Raw genomic sequence first — 7,891 nt, forward strand, 5'->3', positions numbered from 1 at the left:
AGTTTCTGGTAAAGACAGAAAGAAACCAGTGACTAAGTTAACAACACTTTGTAATAGTTGGCATACACATATTTTCATGCAGAATAAAACTGTTTCATAATATAGCATGCATGGTTTTCCTTACATCTAAGAAATGTTGTCATCACAGCTATTGCCAATACACAGAAGAAGTAAAAAAAAAAAAACATGGAGCAAGTTGCCTATACTATATGAATTATAAGAAGTTGAACACTTTGCTTAATGCTCTTATGAACTATTGGTCCCTGATGCATTTCCTAGGTTATGTGCATGGTGGTTGAGCTGTGTGGGTCACAATGCTCATTAATTTATACATAAATGATTAAATTAATACCATGCTTAGTCTTGCTTGGTTGTTTTAATCTTCAAATCACCATATCCCAAATTTTTCTGAAGTTCAGGTTTCTTCTATCTAACATTCAAAACTTAACTAGAAATATAGTCTTCATATCATAGAGACGGTGCTCTTTTGTGCAAATTTGGGCAGTGCTGTGGACACCCAACTGGGAAGATTTTTGTTTGGCCTGTTCCTCTGGGAAGAGATAGGCATAACTGAAATTAATTTTTTTGCATGGATCATCCTTCCTATCACTGGGAGCAGTATCCTGCCTCTAGAAGCTGTGTCTTGGCCGGGCGCGGTGGCTCAAGCCTGTAATCCCAGCACTTTGGGAGGCCGAGACGGGCGGATCACGAGGTCAGGAGATCGAGACCATCCTGGCTAACACAGTGAAACCCCGTCTCTACTAAAAAAATGCAAAAAACTAGCCGGGCGAGGTGGCGGGCGCCTGTAGTCCCAGCTACTTCGGAGGCTGAGGCAGGAGAATGGCGTGAACCCAGAAGGCGGAGCTTGCAGTGAGCTGAGATCGGGCCACTGCACTCCAGCCTGGGCGACAGAGAGAGACTCCGTCTCAACAACAACAACAACAACAAAAAAGCTGTGTCTTATTTTCTTTATTCCCTTATGTTCTGAATCAGTAGATATGTCCAATATTGAAATTCCAAAAATCCTCATATTATATAGAAGAAAGAAGAAGACGAAATATTTTGAGATGAAAGGCTTTAGATTCGTCTCCTGTGGTTAAATTTAAGAAATGAAGAGGGCTGGGCACAGTGGTTCACGCCTGTAATCCCAGCACTTTGAGAGGGGGAGGTGGGTGGATCACGAGGTTAGGAGATCCAGACCTTCCTGGCTAACACGATGAAACCCCATCCTTACTAAAAATACAAAAAATTAGCGGGGCGTGGTGGCAGGCACCTGTTGTCCCAGCTACTCGGGAGGCTGAGGCGAGAGAATGGTGTGAACCTGGGAGGTGGAGGCTGCAGTGAGCTGAGATCCGGCCACTGCACTCCAGCCTGGGCGACAAAAAAAAAAAAAAAAAAAAAAAAAAAAAAAAAAGAAGAAGAGGAAATGAAGAAATACAGAGTGATAGAAAGAGAACTAAACCATAAGTTAATAGCACGTGATCCAGAATGGTTGTGATACCAGTTTGTCAGGAAGTCTTAATATAGTTCTTCATTCCAACTGAAGTCATTCTCAGCATGGGCTAGTAGGTATGGAGGCAGATAGTATTTCAAAAGGAAAAGAACAAATATTCATGGGTGTCTGCTCTGTGCCAGTCACTTTGCCCGGTAGTCTTCATGCAACATCATGTGTGATGCTCATGACCTTATCATAATTAAATAATTAATCATATATGTTAAGTAAATACTAGATAGAAAATAAAAGGAGACTTAGAGTTCAACTGCTGAAAAGATGGATTATTCAGTATTTATTTTAGTAATAGGAGAAACAATTTAGAAAAAAATAAATTATGCATCGAAACAGATTTTGAAGGCAATAACAAGTTAAATGTAATAAATAAAACATTAATAATACAACTTAGAAGAATCATAATTAAATAAACCAGTAATTTTTTATTGGTAATCTAATACCCTGCACTATATTTTATGATCAATATAAAAGTTTTGTGCTTTTTGGTTTTTCTGAATATCATAAAGTTACTTGGAAACAATTGGTTCTCAAAGTGGTTTCTCTAGAGAAGGTAGAAGTAGAACGTATTGAACGCCTCTTATACTCTGCTTCAAAATCTTTTGGTCCCACTTATCATTTCAGTACTGCTTCTATGACCATTCAGAACAGGTTTTTAACTGTTTCATCCAAACAGAGCCTCCTAGTATTTGCATCCAACTCTAGGGCTTTTTATTAGGTACTCCAAAATGTGCAACCTGGAAATGAGCTTGAATTAATTTCCTGAAGGTCACTCCTGGTCAGTGGAGGATGAGTCTCTGTAAATAAATAGTACCCCCTTTCATCACCAGGTGGACAGTTTTGAGGACATATTTTATGAGGTTCCTTAGGATATCCCTCAGGATGTAGAATCAATAGTACATTAGGGGTGAGAACCTGGATAACATGTTTGCATTAACTTATTTCCTGTTTTACAACTTTTGTCTTGAAAATCTGGCTGTCTACAAGTAAGCATAGGAATCAGAAGGACTGGGTTTTGAATATAGGCTCCACTCATTCTAGCAAAGTAAATCTCAGGCTGCCTAGTTAATAGATCTAGGCCTCAGATTCCTTATCTTCAAAGGGTTAATGATATAATTTTTGTGATTTTAGTGAGATAATGTTTGGTAAATAGCATGAAATTTTAAAAAATGACCATTTTCTCAATGAAGATGGCAGTTAAAAATTAGGAAGAGAAGAATTTTTATACCATTTAAATATTCAGTAGGGTATATTTGGATTATACTCAAAATGCTGCTATTTGGGGCATCACATACATAAAGAAGCTGTTAAAGACCATAATTGTGTTTTATCATTCCTCACTATTGGATTTGTTTGCCATATAGATAAAACAAATCCAATGCAAATCCAAAAATCAAATCACCACTGATCATTTTCATTTCTTATCTACTTCATCAGAGAGTAAAATGAAACCAATGAACAGGAACATTGTCTTCTCTATGTTAGAGTTTGTTCGGCAAATTCATTTTTTAAGATTCCTTACCCCATGGACATCCCTAGCATGCTTAAGGCCAAGTTCAGGACCTAAAAATTGAAAGATTGATAATATTTTAGTAGACAGTAGAGGAATATGTGATTGCCAGCCACTAAATTATTTGTTATGAGCTCTTTCAATTGTACTTGTTGAGGAGAACCATTGTCATGTCATTTTCTTAAAATTGATTGTTGGTTACTTGTTAAGTGATCTTTGTTAAAAAAAAAAAGGTAAAGTTTCATTTTTGAGGTACACAGTATTTTCTAAGGACCTCTCTAAACTAAACTAAGGCTTCCAGCTCTTTGTCATATTTTATATACATTTTTCTATTTCCTATAACATTTCTTTTCTCTACTCTGAAGGCTTGATAGCAAAGAGAAATAGCAAAATTCTATTTGTCATAGCAAATAAAAATAGTAGTGCTACGTTACATAAGAATCAGAAGCTATGTCCAAAAAAGCAATTTTGTAGATTTGGTCACCCAACTTATTCCGCTACATCCATTCATCTGTCTCATGTGGATGTTCAATTGCTAATTTTTCTGTGACTAAATTGTATTTTTGTTAACATGTCTTAACTTCTACATTAATCATTTGCTGCTGTTTTTATTTTTGCTTATTTAGATATGTTTAAAATGACTTATAGTGCTTTTACAATGGAGCAGACTATTTAAAAGATTGTTGAATTTACTTAACTTCGAGTTTGTATGTGTGTAGCCTGTAACCACAATAACTTTAGACCCAACATTAAGTACAGAACAATAATTTTGTGCCAACTTCATGCTTGTCCACTGAATTTTCTTTGCATTTTTGCTTTGAAAGCTGAACATTTTTATAATTCTGTTGGTAAATAATAGAATTTTCAATTTTTCTTTTATCATTATTTATGAAGTTTGTGATCAGTTATCTGGATGCATTGAGTAAAGTAGACTTATAATCTAGAATTTCATGTACTTTGTATATTCATTGTTAAAAAATTGATTACATTTTATCTTTCTTTTCTTTAGCTATATATCAATTTATTTTTCTATAATTTCCTTTTCTATGAATTCAACAAATATTTGGATGTTATAAAATTCCAACCATTATTAAAATATTTTCGTTTTATACAATTTAACTGAAGTCATCAATTCATACAGGATTTAAAGAGTAATGACTTTATTAAAGTATCACGAACAGTGTCCAGACTGAGCATCATTGTCATAATCCCCATATAGGAATCACTATTTTAATAAAACAAAGGTTTAATTTTGTTTTGTCAGTTCATTTTCATAAAAAATTTTAACAGGAAATTACACACTTCCGAAATTCACTTTTTTCTTTCTTTCAATAATAATCAGCCTACTGATAACAAAGTCCATGTGGTCAAATAAAAAAGAGCCATCGATTGCTGAACCTGTCCACTCCTACCTTCAAAGACACAAAAAGCACACAGGAAGGCAATATAAAGCAGGTAATTTGATGTGGTGTTTTTTAAGAAGTTATGCAGAAATTACTAATGAGTCTATATGTGCAGAATTAAAGCTGTTAACGTGGCATCTTAAGAAATTGCTGAACCATAAATTTAATCTTTGTCTTGGCTTCCAAAGGACTTACATAAAAGAAATACTCTTTTTTAGAACCTCACTTGGCCATTTTACTGTCAAACAATAGTCATTGACAAGCCAGAGGCAGAACATGAGGTGTGAAAATAGAATGATAGCTATGAAGGAAAGTACTCCTAAAAATTTATGTAGGTGTTAACTCAGTAGTATCAAAAGTGAGAGGAATGCTAGTCTCCTTTCACACTTTGGTGATACATCCTTTGAACATATGTCCAGCATCAAAGACTCTTCCCTGAAACATCTTTGGATCAGACAGAAGTTAGGTGACATGTTTCAGGCTGAACAGATCTGTTAAGATGGCATTTTCAGGAACAGGAAGATCACAGGGAATTGAGGATCTGAGATGCGAATCTCAGTTTTCCTGCTCTCAATACTCAAAGGACACAGATTGTACTGAAATACTCTGTGTCATCACTTCCTGGGGAGACTGGCACATATTTAAGTGATTCTAGACTCTCTACTAACACTCTTGATGGAATTATGTTGGTGAAATTAACTGAGAAGCTAGTTTTTCTCATTTAAAAATCTCATTTGTCTTTTAAAAACCCATGTCTTTTCTGAAGTGCAAAAGAAAGAAATTTTCTAGCCAAAACACATCCAAAAGTAGATCGAGGACAAATCAAGTAAAGGAGTACAGAAATGCCTGCTTTTCCCTCTTTTACGCTCTCCCCTTTTCACACAACTTTTCTTTCCTATGTCTTCCTTCTAAGGCAAGCGGCTTCCTTGAGATATTGGCAAGAATTCTCCCAAAAAATACTGTGAACTTGAAAATGGGATCTGTAGATATTTCAAAAGTATCACTCACCTCCCTGCCAGACCAAATGTGTCTCTTTCCTTCCAATTTGCTTTCCATCCAAGTAGAATGAACAACTATATGCCAGAAAACTCCAGGCTGGTTTACCTGAGGTACTTTATTGTAATCAATTCCCCGAAGCCTTTTCAATGTCAAGGGCACAAGCTCTTTAATTGCTACCCAGTTAAAAAAAAAAAAAAAAGTTGTATTTGGTGTTAAGATAAGCAAGAAGAGTACTGAATAAGACGAAAATATTTTTTTACAGGAGTTTGGGAAAGAGATGTATTTGAATGCAATTTTACGTACATGGGTTCCATAATGATGCTTATCACAAAACTCCGAAAGAACCACGTTATAATACATTTTGTAAATAAAACAGAAAAAATTTATTCAATCATTGGGGAGGAAATGTCTTGATACTGCATTCTCACAGCTGAAACACTGAATTTATGAGGACTTATATACTTCTTGTATGTACAGAAAAATGTCTTTTTTCTCTGTTTTCCAGAATCTATAACATGTAGCCTATAGGCAAGCAGAAGAACTACTCACAGACTGCCTTTTCCTCTCCTTTTCTTCCCCCCAAGTATCAGTGATGCGACTGAAATTAAGTTCTAGAAAATTTGCACCTCTGCTTTTTGAGTTTGAAACCACAAATTCAAAACACCACAACTCAATTTATTTTTCTTGTTAGGCTTTGCCCTAATAATTTATTTGTCATTATTGTATAAGACAGCAAGCCAATACTTGTTTTTATTATGGAGTGTAATTTAATAGAACAAACCCCATAAGAGTTAAACAAGCACTGTAGAGTACAAAGTAATGAATTGCAGAATTTCCAATAGTTTTATTAGGCTTTCAAAGACTCAAGTCATAGGTTGTGAGAGAGTAGTAGCAAAAAAACTCATCTTATATTTGACAGTCTATTATACTAGATAATCTCTTTTCATACTATCAACATTTATATGTCAGGAAGTTACAAACATAATTGAATAGGATGGAGGTGGGAGGAGGGCCAGCCAAGAAGGATGAAACAAATGCCTTTAATATAAAAGGGAGCAAAAAGATTTCTAGTACAGTGAGAGAAAACATGTTAATATGCAAAAACAACAAAGATCTGAATAGATAAGAACTCAAATACAGTTGGATATGGAATCCAACTGGTAAGTCATGAATCAGGTAAGATGCGCCTATGCTAAGAATATAACAGCAATTCTCATCTGGGCTAGATTAAATGATCTTTCTAGCTAAGGGAGGACAGATTCATATCCATAATAGAAACTTGTTCCTGTCATATTGTATTGCTATATAGATGTATAGATGTTAAAAACAATAAAGTTTGAACTTCAGTTATGCAAAATATTATGTCAAAGAACTCACTTCTATCAGGCTGAGTGCCTTCCAAGGATTGGAGGACACCTAAGTAATTGGAGAAATTTTCTTATGTTTTCCTATATCTAGATGTCCTATCTGCAGAACGCTTAATCAGATAAGTGAGAATTGGGAAGAATTCACAATCCTTTTTTCTAGTAAGAAGAACTTTCGACAATAACTTTTAAAAAACATTTGCCTCACAATTTGCCCCTGCCATATTTTTCTATTTTCTTGTTAACTAAAGAGATAATAAAATGAACTTATAAAAATAAAACTGATGGTCAAAACCCCACTACTCAGTTATCCAGTTTTGCTGTTTTAAATGATTTTATAAGTAGTTATAATTATATTGAAAAATACATATATAGAAAAACTTTATCATTACTTCCTCATTTGTTTTTTATCATCAAATTTTATGTCAGTAGTATTTAATTAATTCTCACTAATTTATATACAGTCATTATTTACTTATCTTTGTTCTACATCAATGCAGAAAGAATATTCTTGATTTAAAAGGTTGATTAAAAATATAGCCATTGTTTAATGTTTTTCTCTGTCAAAGTTCTTTTAAATTCTTGCTTTAATAGACCAGATAAATTTATTTATTTGACAATTCACTCTTCCTTAAAGCTGTTATTATAAATGAACATATATTTTTGTTGCTATGGAAAATTTAATTGTAAATGAACTCTCCTTTGCTAAAAAGAATCTCAATTTTACAAATAGAACTTGGATTAACTCATATTTTATCAACATTTTACACTTTTTTACAAAATTTTACTAGTTGCAATCTTGCAAAATTCAAATATTACCCACTACAAGCTCTCATTTTGAAGACAAAATAAAGAACAAAATGACAAAACTTTATCTCAAGATCATTTTGGAACTTTAAGGTTAGGTGATTGCCCTATTGGATTTCGAACTTGCATGGGGCCTATAAGCCCCTTTGTTTTGACCAATTTCTCCCAGTTGGAGTGGATTTACCCATTGCCTGTATCCCTATTGTATCTAGAAAGTAACTAACTTGCTTTTGATTTTATAGGCTCATAAGTGGAAGGGACTTGCCTTGTCTCAGATGAGACTTCAGATTGGACTTTTGGG

This window comes from Colobus angolensis, unplaced genomic scaffold (assembly GCF_000951035.1).
Source record: "Colobus angolensis palliatus isolate OR3802 unplaced genomic scaffold, Cang.pa_1.0 Scaffold27, whole genome shotgun sequence".
In the NCBI taxonomy this organism is placed as follows: Eukaryota; Metazoa; Chordata; class Mammalia; order Primates; family Cercopithecidae; genus Colobus; species Colobus angolensis.